This window comes from Hyperolius riggenbachi, chromosome 4, assembly GCF_040937935.1.
Source record: "Hyperolius riggenbachi isolate aHypRig1 chromosome 4, aHypRig1.pri, whole genome shotgun sequence".
In the NCBI taxonomy this organism is placed as follows: Eukaryota; Metazoa; Chordata; class Amphibia; order Anura; family Hyperoliidae; genus Hyperolius; species Hyperolius riggenbachi.
In genome coordinates, this window is record NC_090649.1 from 482,009,220 (window position 1) to 482,025,950 (window position 16,731).

The 16,731-nt window shown below is 45.2% G+C and overlaps 1 protein-coding gene across 2 annotated transcripts in view; it reads left to right on the forward strand.

The window, feature by feature from the left end:
- The first annotated feature begins 4,507 nt into the window (after positions 1 to 4,507).
- The window catches only part of HHAT (hedgehog acyltransferase), a 349,971-nt gene continuing 337,747 nt past the window's right edge, over positions 4,508 to 16,731 (forward strand). For both annotated transcript variants that reach the window (XM_068279706.1, XM_068279707.1), the window contains exon 1: positions 4,508 to 4,643. The gene's annotated coding sequence lies outside the window, so the exon portion shown is untranslated. The remainder of the gene's footprint in view (positions 4,644 to 16,731) is intronic.

Below are 16,731 nucleotides of genomic sequence, written 5' to 3' on the forward strand. Positions count from 1 at the left end.
AGCGTCCTCTCAGAAAGGACCTTCAGCACAGCTGGAGGCATTGTCACAGAGAAGAGAAGTCGCCTAAGTCACAAAAGTGTTAAGTACCTCAGCTTTATCAAAATGAATGAGGCATGGATCCCGGAGGGCTGCTGCCCGCCCCAAGACTAAGTCAGTCCCCGCACATATAGCATCTCTGCCTGCACGCCGTGTGACTGGCTGCCTGGCCTGCCCCAAGAAGACTAAGTCGCTCCCAGTCCCTCCACACAGCATGTCTGCCTGCAGGCCGCTTCACTACCTTCTCCGCCACCACCAACAGGGTCCGGGACTCCAGGCGGATTGCTGAATTTTTTAGGCCGCTGCTAGCAGCGGCCGCTGTAATAATTTTTCGGGTGCGTGTACATGACTGCCTAATTTTTCTGGCTGCACTGCGGGCAGCTGCAACAACAAAAGAAAAGGCATGTACATGCGCCCATTCCCCTTCGTGATCATTACCTTGCCGTGGTGAAGGGGCTTGCGTATCACAATGGAGCAATGACCGGCGCCTAGATGAGTGTCTCGGGGGGCACACCCACGATAATAAGGTCGTTGCCTCATTGTGGTCAGACCAAATTTGATCAGCTGGACAGTCACTGTTCTGTGATTCAGCTACATCAGCCAGGCGACCATATGGGCTGTAAAGCCACCAAAACCTGCACTCTCGCCATGGTGCGCACCAGTAAAGCACGGCCGTCACTACACAAACAGCTGTTTGCGGTGCGTTACACGATGAGTTTGGTGTGTCAGTGTGAAGCAGTACCTTAATTACACTACCTGATTGATGTATACACATGCAAGATGTTTGAAAGCACTTTAGGCCTGTCATTTAGCATTCAATGTGATTTCTGCCCTTAAAACGCTGCTTTGCGTCAAATCCAGATTTTTCCCGGGGACTTTTGGCATGTATCCCACTCCGCCATCCCCCCCTCCAGGTGTTAGACCCCTTGAAACATCTTTTCCATCACTTCTGTGGCCAGCATAATTATTTTTTTTTTCAAAGTTCGCATTCCCATTGAAGTCTATTGCGGTTCGCGAACTTTAACGCGAACCGAACCTTTCGCGAAAGTTCGCGAACCCGGTTCGCGAACCGAAAATCGGAGGTTCGGCCCAACTCTAACTCACACCTACCAGCATGATGTTTGTAATTATATCCCCCTGGGTTCCTTATATTTCATTGCATTGTGCTGAATCGAGCTGCCAACTTTGGAGAAAAGTCGTCCTGTGGCCGTGATTTCGATTGTGAAAATATCAAAAACTATAAGGCATAGAGCAGCCGTTTATATATCATTGGAAAGAGGAGAAAAAGAGCTTTAAAATGATATGCATTTTTCCATAGTTACTGCACTGCTCAGAGTCCCTTTAACCATTATACCATCCAGCCACCGCTGACTTTGGAGAAAAGTCGTCCTGTGGCCGCGATTTCGATCGCGAAAATATCGAAAACTAAAAGGCATAGAGCAGCTGTTTATATATCATTGGAAAGAGGAGAAAGAGAGCTTTAAAATGATATGAATCTTTCCATAGTTACTGCACTGCTCAGAGTCCCTTTAACCATTATACCATCCAGCCACCGCTGACTTTGGAGAAAAATCGTCCTGTGGCCGCGATTTCAATCGCGAAAATATCGAAAACTAAAAGGCATAGAGCAGCTGTTTATATATCATTGGAAAGAGGAGAAAGAGAGCTTTAAAATGATATGAATCTTTCCATAGCTACTGCACTGCTCAGAGTCCCTTTAACCATTATACCATCCAGCCACCGCTGACTTTGGAGAAAAGTCGTCCTGTGGCCGCGATTTCAATCGCGAAAATATCGAAAACTAAAAAGGCATAGAGCAGCCGTTTAGATATCATTGGAAAGAGGAGAAAGAGAGCTTTAAAATGATATGCATCTTTCCATAGTTACTGCACTGCTCAGAGTCCCTTTAACCATTATACCATCCAGCCACCGCTGACAGGATGGCAAGGGCTGGTTTATGTGCTAATGGGGCCCCTTTGACTCTGAATGGGGCCCCAAGCGACTGCTTTTGTTGCCTGGTCGGTAATCCGGCCCTGCACGAGTGAGTCTGAACTTCTTCACCACCTCTGTCTCAGTAAAATTATCAAGAACTGTTCTCTCACGAAAAATACGAGGGGCGATTAAACAGACCCTCCTCCTGCGCCTTCGTCTCCTCATAATAGAAGCAAGCTCTAAGGCCTAGTGCGCACCAGAGCGGTTCGGCTGCGTTTTGTGATCCGCTTGTGGCTGCGGATATGCTTGGGTAATGTATTTCAATGGGCTGGTGCACACCAGAGCGGGAGGCGTTTTGCAGAAACGCATACTCCCGGGCTGCTGCAGATTTTGGATTGCGGAGGCGTATCTGCCTCAATGTTAAGTATAGGAAAAACGCAAACCGCTCTGAAAAACGGCACTTCAGAACGGTTTGCCAGGCGGTTTTTGTTACAGTAGCTGTTCAGTAACAGCTTTACTGTAACAATACATGAAATCTACTACACCAAAAACGCTTCACAAAACCGCAAAATGCTAGCTGAAACGCTACAGAAAAATAAGAAAAAGCGTTTCAAAATCTGCTAGCATTTTGCGGATCTGCTAGCGGTTTTTGGTGTGCACCAGGCCTAACAGAGTAAGCTCAAAAGGCTCCATCTTCCACAGCAGCAGTTGCTGTGTGAAAACCACGATATCTCCAGGTTCATTCAGGGGATAAAGAGATGAAAAAATAACGAATGGCCACACCCCCTTTCTTCCCTGGTGAATTGTGATTTGGAGAAAAACTAACTATCACTTATTTATCTCATACTTATCTCACATTTATCTCTTGCAATTCTCTCTGTCGATATTTTTCCCTAGACTTCTGGAGAATTGCTATTTGGAGATACCACAGGAGGTAAATTACCTCCCAAGAGATAAATAGGTTGGTAACCTCTGGTGAATTGACGCCAAAATGTGGAAAACTTCAAGGGGGCCGAATACTTTTGCAAGCCACTGTAGGCAGATCCCTTTTGGTGTATATAGGCAGATCCCCCCCACCCCCCCTTTTTGTGTATCCTGTATATACAAACAAATGCCCTTTTAGTGTAGATATCTAGGCAGAGAAATAGTGTATAGTATACAAGCAGATCTGCCTTTAGCGTATAAAGCCCCCACACACACACACTTCCCCAACCAGGAGGCAGTTGGGGAATGTTACTTTTCTGCTTGTAGCTGGGGACAGACGATGGCCAGGAGTCAAGAGTGACAAGCAGGTCTCTCTCTGATTAGTGCACAACGCAGACATCTCCTGTGAGCGAGGGGCGGGGCTACTGGCATGCACTGCTCACACAGACTCAGCAAGAGGCAGCAGCACGTTCCTGGTGTCCTCGCCCCCATCACCCCCAGTGGGCGGAGCTACTACTCGCAGCAGCCACAGACAGACCCAGAGCCCGCAGCCGCCGCCAACAGGTAGTAGATATGCGGTCAGGGCTAGTTGAATGCACATCACGTGCGCAACCGTGGAAGCCGGCATGCTCAGGTCAAAGGCCGGCCATGGGTGCTCCCCTGTGTACCACTGGCTGCCCGTAACGCTCACTGACCTGTCAGCACTTATGCGCGCACAGCCACCCGCGTCACCAAGCGAGTACTGCACCTGATGACATAGGCGCTTTTGCACACGGAAGCCTGCGATGACACGCCTATGGTTTGGCGAGCTTTACGGGCGGCCAGCGGGACAAAAGGGAGCACTGGAGCTGCGGCCAGGGACTTAGAAGTCTTCTAGGGGCTGGAAAAAGTCCCAGGTAGGTAAAGATTGCATTTTTCACCTCAGGAGAACTGAAGTGAGAAGACTATGGAGGCTGCCATGTTTATTTCCTGTTAGACAATACCAGTTCCCTGGCAGCCCTGCTGGTCTGTTTGACTGCAGAAGTGTCTGAATAACACCAGAAACAAGCATGCAGCTAATATTGTCAGATCTGACAATAATGTCAGAAACACCTGATCTGCTGCATGCTTGTTCAGAGTCTATAGCTGAAAGTATTAGAGGCAGAGGGTCAGCAGGGTAGTCAGGCAACTGGTATTGCTTAAAAGGGAATAAACATGGCAGCCTCCATATATCTCTCTCTTCAGTTGTCCTTTAAGTGAATCAGGCAGGTTCACAGCAAATCTGAGCAAATTTTGCTAGCTCATCCTAACACTCACACTAAAAAGCTTTATGGAGGTATCGGGAAGCTGAGGGAAATTTCCCCATTAGGGTCAAAGACAGGAACAAACTCCCCAAAACTTCTAAACCCCTATTCATACAATTCTAAATTTAAAAGCAATAGTTTTCCCGGAATGTGGCACTGCCATTGCTGACAACAGATCCACAGCTCATATTCTAAGCTCAGTTCCCTCCTGAATCCAGGCTGTAACATTCCACTCTTGTCACTGGTATAAAGGTCTCTTTCTAAGAACTACCAGGATCCTGTGTGCTGGGATTGATTGCGAAGCCTGAGGGAAGCTCTGGGATGGGCTGGGAATCCTGTCCATTCACACAACAAGGAAGTGCTGCTCTGACTGGAGTAACGGTCGGGCAGAGCTTTATCGCACGTGGGAGGAAGAGGGGTTAACCCTTGCCGTGCTGCGTGCTGAGGAGATGTGACTCCGGAAGTGCTGTAAGTGCTGATCATTAGTCCATATACTGCAGGAGGGGTAACTGGCACTGCTGAAGCAGGAGGGGTAACTGGCACTGCTGGAGCAGGAGGTATAACTGGCAATGCTGAGGCAGGAGGGATAACTGGCAATGCTGAGGCAGGAGTGATAACTGACAATGCTGAAGCTGGAGGGGTAACTGACACTGCTGACGCAGGAGGGGTAACTGGCACTGCTGAAGCAGGAGGGGTAACTGGCACTGCTGAAGCAGGAGGGGTAACTGGCACTGCTGAAGCAGGAGGGGTAACTGGCACTGCTGAAGCAGGAGGGGTAACTGGCACTGCTGAAGCAGGAGGGGTAACTGGCACTGCTGAAGCAGGAGGGGTAACTGGCACTGCTGAAGCAGGAGGGATAACTGGCACTGCTGAGACAGGAGGGATAACTGGCACTCCTATAGCAGAAGGGATAACTGGCACTCCTATAGCAGAAGGGATAACTGGCACTGCTGAAGCAGGAGGGATAACTGGCACTGCTGAGGCAGGAGGGATAACTGACACTGCTGAGGCAGGAGGGATAACTGACACTGCTGAGGCAGGAGGGATAACTGACACTGCTGAGGCAGGAGGGATAACTGACACTGCTGAGGCAGGAGGGATAACTGACACTGCTGAGGCAGGAGGGATAACTGACACTGCTGAGGCAGGAGGGATAACTGACACTGCTGAGGCAGGAGGGATAACTGACACTGCTGAGGCAGGAGGGATAACTGACACTGCTGAGGCAGGAGGGAAAACTGACACTGCTGAGGCAGGAGGGAAAACTGACACTGCTGAAGCAGGAGGGAAAACTGACACTGCTGAAGCAGGAGGGAAAACTGACACTGCTGAAGCAGGAGGGAAAACTGACACTGCTGAAGCAGGAGGGAAAACTGACACTGCTGAAGCAGGAGGGAAAACTGACACTGCTGAAGCAGGAGGGAAAACTGACACTGCTGAAGCAGGAGGGAAAACTGGCACTGCTGAAGCAGGAGGGAAAACTGGCACTGCTGAAGCAGGAGGGAAAACTGGCACTGCTGAAGCAGGAGGGAAAACTGGCACTGCTGAAGCAGGAGGGAAAACTGGCACTGCTGAAGCAGGAGGGAAAACTGGCACTGCTGAAGCAGGGGGGGTAACTGGCACTGCTGAAGCAGGGGGGGGGGGTAACTGGCACTGCTGAAGCAGGGGGGGGGTAACTGGCACTGCTGAAGCAGGAGGGGTAACTGGCACTGCTGAAGCAGGAGGGGTAACTGGCACTGCTGAAGCAGGAGGGGTAACTGACTGCTCTAACAGGAAGGATAACTGGCACTGCTGAAGCAGGAGGGGTAACTGAAACTGCTCTTTAAAGAGAACCTGATATGAAAATAAAAAGTCAAAATAATCATACACAGGTTATACTTCCCTCCGGTGTAGTCTACTCCTCAATCTCTTTCTCCTATCCTGCATCCCATTTGTCCACGGTGATCAATGGAACTCTCCGTCCTCCATTTTAAAAATGGCCATTACCCCATAACAGCTTCCTGGTCAGCAAACTGTTAAAATGTAATATCACCCACTTGAGCCATAGGGAAACGTGGACATTACCTTGCACATTCAGTTGTAACTGACAGCTGCTAATATATAACCGACAGCAACTGGTATATTTCAGTTCTGACAAAATATTGTCAGAACTGGAAAGGATCACTGTAAGAAGAAAATGCTGAGCTTCTGAGAGGAACTGACAGTGAGGTTAGTATGTAGTATTCATTTGCAGCTACGTCATGTGTTTATTTTAAATAATTTTACTCTCTTCAGGTTCCCTTTAAGTGTCCTTCTTTCTTATTTGAAAAAGTTGTGAGGTAACTTATAGTTGAACTGGTGGCAAATGATGGAAGCAGGCCAGCTTATAGCAGAGTTCCTGTAATGAAAGTTTGTCTCTGCTCATAGAAATAGGACAGTATTGCCTTTCATGTAGCCAGTCTGTGTGGATAGGAAATAAAGCAGAGGGACACCAAGAGCCCCAATAGTGTAATTCGTCTTGGGGGCAACAAAATAAATGAGAAGTTAAAATTATACTTACAAAGCAGGGTTACCAATAGGCACTGTATAGGCAGGTGGGGAGAACAATCCTGACCCCACTCAGGAATAAAAAGTCGCTCTCTGTAGACAGGAAAATAGGGTAACAACCCTCCACCCAGGGTGGACTCAATGTAGTGTACAAGATACAGAGGCGCCAAAAGAATAAAAGGTCATTAAATGAACTTAAAAAACCAACTGGTTAAACAGAGGAGGCAGCGGTGGTCTTACCCCCTCCAAACAGACACAGGCAAGGACTGCGATTCAGACAGTCAACAATTTATTCGGAACTCCAAAAAACAATGCAACGCGTTTCACGGGCCATACATCCCGCTTCCCCAGGCAAAATACAGTAGGAGTCACAGCTGCAGAAAATACACAAACAGACAACCAGAGGCATAAAATCGTCAAAGTGCTGATATTAATACGTAAATTTACATTTTGCATTACATTTTAGTGACAAGTTGTGCGCGGGTTATAAATATTAGTTTCAAACTGATAGTAGTCTCAAAGGTATGCTTGACAGCTATAGAATGGGTAGGGGGAATGTTAAAGGTGCATTGTGCTAAACAGAGTAAGACCAATGATAAATACAAACAAATATGCAAATACATAAAGTAAAAATTGGCTGGGTTTGCTGCCGGTTGTTGCGGACATCATGCAGAACAACAGTGAATAGTGGGTGAAATTGGGAGAAAGGGTTGACGTGGTCTAGAGGAGGAGGAAGGATGGAGGGTGTTGGAATGGCTAAAAAACAGGTGGGGTGTTTTTGGCAGCAAGTAAACAAGGGTATAAGGAGAAGGCAGACTTACCATCTGTATTATATCAGCGAGCTCGGTGCCTCTGTAATGCCAGAGGACACCTGAGTTCATTAAGTAGCATGGATCAGTATGAGGAATGTGAGAGTACTTCCGGGTGGAAGTGTGTCATAGAGGGGCGGGGCCATCATGTGTGTATACTTTGTAAATTTTGTAAATAAAGTTGAAGAAGAAAAGGAAAAAAAAAAAAAAACGGCTAGAAAAATTAGTTTCGAACTGATGGAAGTCTCAAAGGTATGCTTGACCACTTTAGAATGGATAAGGGGGGATGTAAAAAGTTGCATTGTACTGAACAGAGTAAGACCAATGATAAATACAAACAAATATACAAGTATTCAACATAAAAATGGTAGAAAGACATGTAAAATACATTTAGGGCCCATTCACACTTACAATCGCAGAACGCCGGCGATTACCGCCGGCGTTCTGCGGGAGTGATTTTCCCGCGATTAGCGCGGAAAAATCACTGGACACTGCGGCGGTTTTGGAGCGATCGCGATTAGCGTGCTATGCACGCTAATCACGATCGCAAATCGCGGAACGCTCGTCGCCGGCAAACCGCTGCATGCAACGCGGTTGCGGTTATCGCTAACCGCGGCAGTGAGAACACGGCCACTGGCTACAATGTGTAGCGGTTCTTGCAGAACCGCTAGCGGTTTGCCGCGAGCGGGAATCGTGCGATTCCCGCTCAGGTGTGAATGGGCCCAAAATGTATAAAAATCAAAATAAAAGTTGTATATCATAAAATTAGAATAAACATATACATTATTAGAAGGATAAAAGAGAGGACTATTAAAAGACTGAACGGATTAGGTAAAGTGCTTAATGTATTTTTTCTAGTACTTCATTAAGACCCTCAGGAACCAAAGTCCTGAGGGTCTGTATCCAATACATCTCCAGTTTTTTTAGGGTAACAGAGGCCGCCGGGGCACTGTCGTTGATCTGATCAATGAGAGTGATGGTGAAGGTGTCAGGGGTGCCGTCGTGTGCGTGGTGAAAGTGACGTGAGACACTGTGCAAAGGGAAGTGTTTGAGGATATTCCTTTTGTGTTGTCCTATCCTACTACGGGCTTCTTGTGTGGTTCTGCCAATATACTGGAGACGGCAAGAACAGGAAATGAGATAGATGATAAATTTGGAATGGCATGAGATATGTTTTTTTTATTTGGTATTGAGTACCTGTGGTGTGAGAACTGAAGCTGACGGTGTTGGTAATGAAAGGACAGGCTAAACAGCGGGTGTGGTTACAGGCCCAGGAGTCGGGGGGAAGTGTACTGGAAGAGGCGGAGGGAGGATGGTTGCGAAGTTTACTGGGAGCTAACAGGCCACGGAGGTTGGGTGCTCTCCTATAGGTGATTTGCGGTCGGGTAGGTAATAGGGGTTTAAGGTAGGGGTCCTGGAGCAGGATTTCCCAGCGATTATGTAAAATAGATCTAATGATTGAGTGTTCTTTGCAGTATTTTGTGATGAATCTAGATTGAGGGTTATTGTCAGTGGTAGGATTGGAGATGGTTTTTGTAGTGGATGGTTGGATTTTGGCCTTATGCCGTGCATCGCGGATCAGCTTCTTGGGGTATTTTCTCTCAGAGAATTTTTTTGCAAGAATATCGGATTGAGTATTATAGTCATTGATATCGGAGCAGTTTCTAAAAATCCTTTTAAACTGGCTATATGGGGTATTCTGGGTCCAAGGGCGGTGGTGAAAACTGCTGAAATGAATGAAATTGTTGGAGTCTACTGTTTTGAAGTATGTTTTGGTTTGTATGGAGTTGTTAACTATGGAAATAGTAAGGTCGAGGTAGTTGATTGTGGTAGGGTGGTGTTGGGCAGTAAAATTGAGTCGGGCTTTGTTACTGTTGAGGAATAATATGAAATCAGGAATGAGGGTGGTATCACCCTTCCAAATGAAAAATAGATCATCAATATAGCGTTTATATAGGATTATATTGTTTTTGAACGGGTGATCATTGTTGAGTAATGTTGTTTCAATCAATCCCATGGTCAGGTTAGCGTACGAGGGTGCAAAGAAGCTCCCCATAGCTGTACTAGAAAAAATACATTAAGCACTTTACCTAATCCGTTCAGTCTTTTAATAGTCCTCTCTTTTATCCTTCTAATAATGTATATGTTCTAATTTTATGATATACAACTTTTATTTTGATTTTTATACATTTTATGTATTTTACATGTCTTTCTACCATTTTTATGTTGAATACTTGTATATTTGTTTGTATTTATCATTGGTTCATTGGTCTTACTCTGTTCAGTACAATGCAACTTTTTACATCCCCCCTTATCCATTCTAAAGTGGTCAAGCATACCTTTGAGACTTCCATCAGTTCGAAACTAATTTTCTAGCCGTTCCTTTTTTTTTTTTTTTTTTTTTCTTCTTCAACTTTATTTACAAAATTTACAAAGTATACACACATGATGGCCCCGCCCCTCTATGACACACTTCCACCCGGAAGTACTCTCACATTCCTCATACTGATCCATGCTACTTAATGAACTCAGGTGTCCTCCGGCATTACAGAGGCGCCGAGCTCGCTGATATAATACAGATGGTAAGTCTGCCTTCTCCTTATACCCTTGTTTACTTGCTGCCAAAAACACCCCACCTGTTTTTTAACCATTCCAACACCCTCCGTTCCTCCTCCTCCTCTAGACCACGTCAACCCTTTCTCCCAATTTCACCCACTATTCACTGTTGTTCTGTATGATGTCCGCAACAACCGGCAGCAAACCCAGCCAATTTTTACTTTATGTATTTGCATATTTGTTTGTATTTATCATTGGTCTTACTCTGTTTAGCACAATGCACCTTTAACATTCCCCCTACCCATTCTATAGCTGTCAAGCATACCTTTGAGACTACTATCAGTTTGAAACTAATATTTATAACCCGCGCACAACTTGTCACTAAAATGTAATGCAAAATGTAAATTTACGTATTAATATCAGCACTTTGACGATTTTATGCCTCTGGTTGTCTGTTTGTGTATTTTCTGCAGCTGTGACTCCTACTGTATTTTGCCTGAGGAAGCGGGATGTATGGCCCGTGAAACGCGTTGCATTGTTTTTTGGAGTTCCGAATAAATTGTTGACTGTCTGAATCGCAGTCCTTGCCTGTGTCTGTTTGGAGGGGGTAAGACCACCGCTGCCTCCTCTGTTTAACCAGTTGTTTTTTTAAGTTCATTTAATTACCTTTTATTCTTTTGGCGCCTCTGTATCTTGTACACTGTGTGGATAGGAGCACACTAGGCAGAATCACTAGCGTTGTTGAAATCCCTAGCGTTTTTGCCGACAATGAAAGTCTGTGTGAAAAAAACACACATATGTGCACTTTACAACATGCTGCATATTTCCCAAAAACGCATAATTCGACCTCCCCCCTCCGCCTCCAGCATCCAGCACTATAGTTTAAGCCTGGGTGCCTGCTGTAGCCAAATTCCAGTGCCTATATTAACCCCCTGCTGCTTGGCTATACTATAGCCGAGAGTCCCTTTCCGATCACCTTTAGCCGAGTACCCGTTAGGGAAAAAACTGAAGTCCCTGCCCTAGGGCTGTGGAGTCGGAGTCTGTGGTTTTGTAAACTGAGAAGTCGGAGTCGGATACCCTGGCACCTCCAGCACCCAAATTAGCACTGCCATTGCTGCATATTGCTTTGCTGCCTATTGTGGCGCCCAAATCGGGCCCGGATTTATCTCATGTTTAATATATAGGCACAGATGTCCTGGCACCTTAGACTTCACCCATGGACCTACAAAGCCCCACAGAACTGTACCGTAAGTGTGCTGCCTGTCCCAGCGGTCACTTCTCCCTTACTTCCCCTGCCTGCTGTAGGTAGCTACAGGTGCCCCTTAGTATTAGGTTGCCAGAACTACGCTCAGTATTAAAGAGGAACTCCAGTGAAAAAACCGTAATAAAAAAAGTGCTTCATTTTTACAATAATGATGTATAAATGATTTAGTCAGTGTTTGCCCATTGTAAAAGCTTCCCTCTCCCTGTTTACATTCTGACATTTATCACATGGTGACATTACTGCTGGCGGGTGATGTCAGTGGAAGTAGCTGCTGCTTGCTTTTTTTTGGTAGTTGGGAACAGCTGTAAACAGTTAATTCCCACAATGCAACGAGGTTCACAGACAGGAAACTGCCAGTCCTCACAGTTTCCTGTGGGAGGGATCTCATCCCAATATCAGCCATACAGCGCCCCCTGATGGTCTGTTTGAGAAAAGGAATAGATTTCTCATGGGAAAGGGGGTATCAGCTACTGATTGGGATGAAGTTCAATTCTTGGTCACGGTTTCTCTTTAAGTAGCTAGAGATGGCGCCAGCTGAAGGGAGATCTCGTCAGAGGTGTTCCAAGAGAGCCATAGTGAGTAGCCCCTTATTTACATTCTGCTGGGGACTCTGCATAGGGAAGGAGGGAAGGAGGCACTCAGGTAGGGGATTGAGCCGCCTTTCCATCATCAGGTGTCTGTATTCTCATGCCTCCTGTACCTTATGGTAAATCTGACCCTGGCCCAAATCACCAGGTTTACCTAACGCCTGTTCTATCTGTGCCAGTTTCAGGTTCCCTTTTTACAAATTCATAGGAGCATCAGATATTATGTATAAATAGTGTGTGTTATCATTGCTGGAATCAATCTTGAAGGGTTATTTCATCTGCGGAAGGGATCTGGACTTATGTTCAGTTATTTTAGTAGGACTTCTTCAGGATAATTAAACAAACGTTAAATAACAAAGACCTTAAAGGACCCCTGAAATGAGATGGATATGGCGACTGCCATATTTCTTTCCTTTTAAACAATACTAATTGCCTGGCTAGCCTGCTGATCCTTTGCCTCTAATACATTTAGCCATAGCCCCTGAACAAGCATGCAGCAGATCAGGGGTTTCTGATATTATTGTCAGATCTGACAAGATTAGCTGCATGCTTGTTTCTGGTGTTATTTAGACACTACTGCAGCCAAATAGATCGACCGGGCTTCCAGGCAACTGGTATTGCTCAGTGTTCTCCCCAGGCTCTTTTAGGCTGGTGCTCCGCCCGGCTAGTTTTGAAGACACCCGGCTGTCGTCGGCTCACCTCCTCCTATGCTGTAAGCAGAGTTGCGCACAGAAGCATCAGCCCGGCATTCTCTGATCTCCCCCCACCCGGCTACTTTTTCATGCCACCCGGCTGGAAGAAATTTCTGGGGAGAACATTGTTGCGTAAAGTGAAATAAATATGGCAGCCTCTATATCAGGGCTTTTCAACCTTTTCACTAATTCTACCACTTATATCGCATAAAAAATGCAAAGTACCACCAGTTTACCTGCACAGTAGATCGGACCTGATCAGGCCCGGCTGTTTCCGCCAGAACCTAAGCGGAGAACCGCTACTGCGCTTGCATTCACGCCAACAAGGAGCTTCTTTAGGATCCAGAGGCTTCTTCCCCCTCCTGAGGTAAGTACCCCCGGGGGCACTTTTTTCTTACAGGTACACATTAAGAAAAGGGGGAAGATATGGGAGGGGAATAGCAGGAGGCATTGGTGGAGTGGAGTGATGTCACTTCCTGTATTTGAAGTATACCCGCAGTCACTGTGCACCATTTTCCTGGCTGTCTCCTCACCGCTGATCTGAAGTATGCCACAGGGCACCACAGTGAAGAGAGAGCAAGGGGGAGCTGAACTTTGGGGAGGCAGGATGGGACCAGGACAAGAGGCAGGTGGGTAATTAAGTGGGCGGCAAACCTGGTGTGTACCACCTGGCCAACAGCAAAGTACCACTGGTGGTATGTGTACCACAGGTTGAAAAGCCCTGCTCTATATCTTCTCACATCAATTGTGTACTGTACTTCGAAAACTGTAATGCTAGCACCATCTTGTGGTATGTTGTGAATTTGCAGTTCAGATGTGGAGTATAGAGAAGGTGTATGAGGTGCAGATAATTCTAGCTTGCATGCAGATTTTACACAAATGATATGCAGTTTGGAATTGTGCCACTTATATGCACTTTCTGCCAGAGTCCGAGCTGAATATCATCTGCTTACAAGCTGGAATTACAGTATGAGGATTTTTCATTGATCATTTCTACTGGAGTGATATTGATGTTGTTTTATGTGGGTCCTTCGTTCTATTTGTAGAATAAGTACATTTGTTTGTTATAAGAGACATTTTTATGTTTCCAGATATAATAATATATTTTTTTTTTCAGGTTCATTTTGCAGCTGCTGTAACTTGTTTTATTTTTTTTAAAGCAAACCTAAAGTAATAAAAAAAACAACTTATGATATAATGAATTGTATGTGTAGTACGGATAATGAATAGAACGTTAGCAGCAAAGAAAAGAGTCTCATATTTCTATTTTCAGTTATCTAGCTTTTTTTCTTTATAGCATTGCATCATTCTGTCACTGTTGCAGTTTTACGATCACACTCACTCCTTTAAAGGACATCCGAGGTGAAAATAAACGGAAAGAAATATGGCAGCCTCCATATAACTCTCATTTCAGGTGTCCTTTAACCTCCCCGGCGGTATGAATCGTGCGGCTGCGCGGACGCGGGAGGGTTTTACTCACCTTTTTTTTTGTTTGTTTTTTAGCATGTAGCTAGCCTAGCGCTAGCTACATGCTTCCCCCCCTCCCCACGGCGTCCGCCCGTCCCCTCCGATCGCCACCGGCGCCGCTTGCCCATAAGGAAATCCCGTTCTGAACGGGATTTCGTTGAGGGCTTCCCCCGTCGCCATGGCGATGAACGGAGTGACGTCATCGAAAAACAATTGTATATATCTGTCCTTCTCCTGAAAATGAATTTTTAAGATTTCAAACAGTTTTATTTTATATTTAAAGTGAATGGGAACCGTATTTAAAAACATGAGACAGATACTTACCCAAGGAGAGGGAAGTCTCTGGGTCCTATAGAGCCTTCCGGCTCCTCTCCTGGTCCCCTCGTTCCAGTGCCGGCTCGCCCGGTAGCAGTATTTGACTAATTTAGTCAAATACTGCTTTACCCGGCCGAAGCAGGCTTCAGAAGTCTTCAGAGAGCCCGAGTGCTCCTGAAGAAGGGCGGCCCTGTACTGCGCCTGCGCAAGCACGCTCTCTTGCACGCTCACGGCTGTGCAGTATGGAGCCGCACGTCTTCCGTAGGACACGGCTCCCGAAGACTTCCAAATACCCGTTCGGCGGAAGAATGAAACGGGGGAGCCAGCACAGGATAGAGGGCACCGAGAGAGGAGACGGAAGGCTCTATATGACCCAGAGCCTTCCCTCTCCTTAGGTAAGTATTTGCTTCATTTTTTAAAAAATGCGGTTCCCATTCACTTTAAATGTACTGGGTTTTTACTGTTTCATCATCTCTGCTTAATGACACCTTCATTGAAGTATGCTAGGAAAGTGTTTTATGGCTCTAATTACTTATCAGAGAGGGTTATGATATAGTCTGACCCAGTCCGACCCGGTCCCAACCCAGGCAGAAGCTGTCACTTGCATACATGATGTTTGACTCTTTCAGGCAGAGAAAGAAAAAGAGGAACACAGCCTAGTTATTTGTGTGCTTGGCACTGTAAATACACATGTCTATCTCATCATGTCACATGTCACCTCAGTTGTCCTTTTTAAAGAGACTCTGTATAAAAAAAAAAGTCCCTGGGGGTACTTACCTCGGGAGGGGGAAGCCTCAGTTTGCATTTGGCTTTATGAATCATGACTGTGACTTTATGAATCATGACTGTGACTTTATGAATCATGACTGTGACTTTCAGACTCCTGCAATGCATTATGGGACTTGTAGTTCCTTAAAGCAAACCTGAACTAAAAATTAAAAGTCAAAATAAACACATCATACTTACCTCCAGTGTAGTCTTATCATCAATCCCTTTTTCCTCTCCTGCATCCTGTGTGCCCACTGTGATCAATGGAATTCTCCATCCTCCATTTTGAAAATGGCCATAACCCCATAACAGCTTTCTGGTCAGCACACTGTTAAACTGTAACATCGCCCACTTGAGCTATCAGGATACATGGTCATTACCTTGAGCATCAGTTGTCCTTTCAGTCATAACTGGCAGCAACTGATATACAACTGACAGCAACTGATATATTTCAGTTCTGACAAAATGGACTCAGAGCCTTCCCTCTCCTTAGGTGAGTATCTGACTTTTTTTTTTGACATGGGGTTACATTAGCTTTAAAATCACAGTCTATGCAGCACCCATTTTACCCAAGTGCCGCCTGCATCCATATTACCTGCTTTGCATCCAAAGGCTTCTAACATTTTTTTGTTTGTTTGTTTTACTCACAGATTTTCTTTAAAGGACAATTGAAGTGAGAGTATAGAGGTTGCCATATTTATTTCCTTTTAAACAATACCAGTTGCCTGGCTGTCCTGCCAATCTATTTGGCTGCAGTAGTGTCTGAATCACACCAGGAACAAGCATGCAGCGAATCTTGTCAGATCTGACAATAATGTCGGAATCACCTGATCTGCTGCATGCTTGTTCAGGGGCTATGGCTGAAAGTATTAGAGACAGAAGAGCAGCAGGACAGCCATGCAACCAAAGAAAATAAATATGGCAGTCTCCATATCCCTGTCGCTTTAGTTTGATTCATGACTATTGACGTGGTGCTAAATTCTTATAGAAAGTGATAGAACTACCTCCTTATAATTGGATAGTCACAGGTTGCATTACAAGTACTGAATCCGGTGATTCAGTGAAAGGAGTGGCCACCAAAAGCTAATCCTATAGCGTTTTTTTTTAAGTGCGAATAAAAAACTATCATATGAATAGTGTTTCCCTACATTTTATAGGTATGTAGCCCTTTTAAAACCCTGTACTCACCAAGTACCCCCTAGCAAAATACACATGATCACAAGTACCCCTTGACAAATATATATTTAAATCGTAATACATGGTAATTGGTTCTAAACAATTTTCAAGCATTGACTATTGCTTTTAGTTAGCTAAAATACTAATTTGGTGTTGTTTAAATAAGATTTATCATTTTCTAAAACTGTAATTTTGTTATTCTTAGTGAAGTATATAAAGCCAGAGTAACCCCCGGAACCATCAGAAGTACCCCCTGGGGTACGCATACCACACATTGAGAACCTAGGTAATACAGAACACTTTTTTTTAATCTGATCTTAAAATAACGGTATCCCTGAAATAGTAAGAAAAAAAAGCACTAGATGGCAGCAAAATACAGCAAAAACATCCATCCAT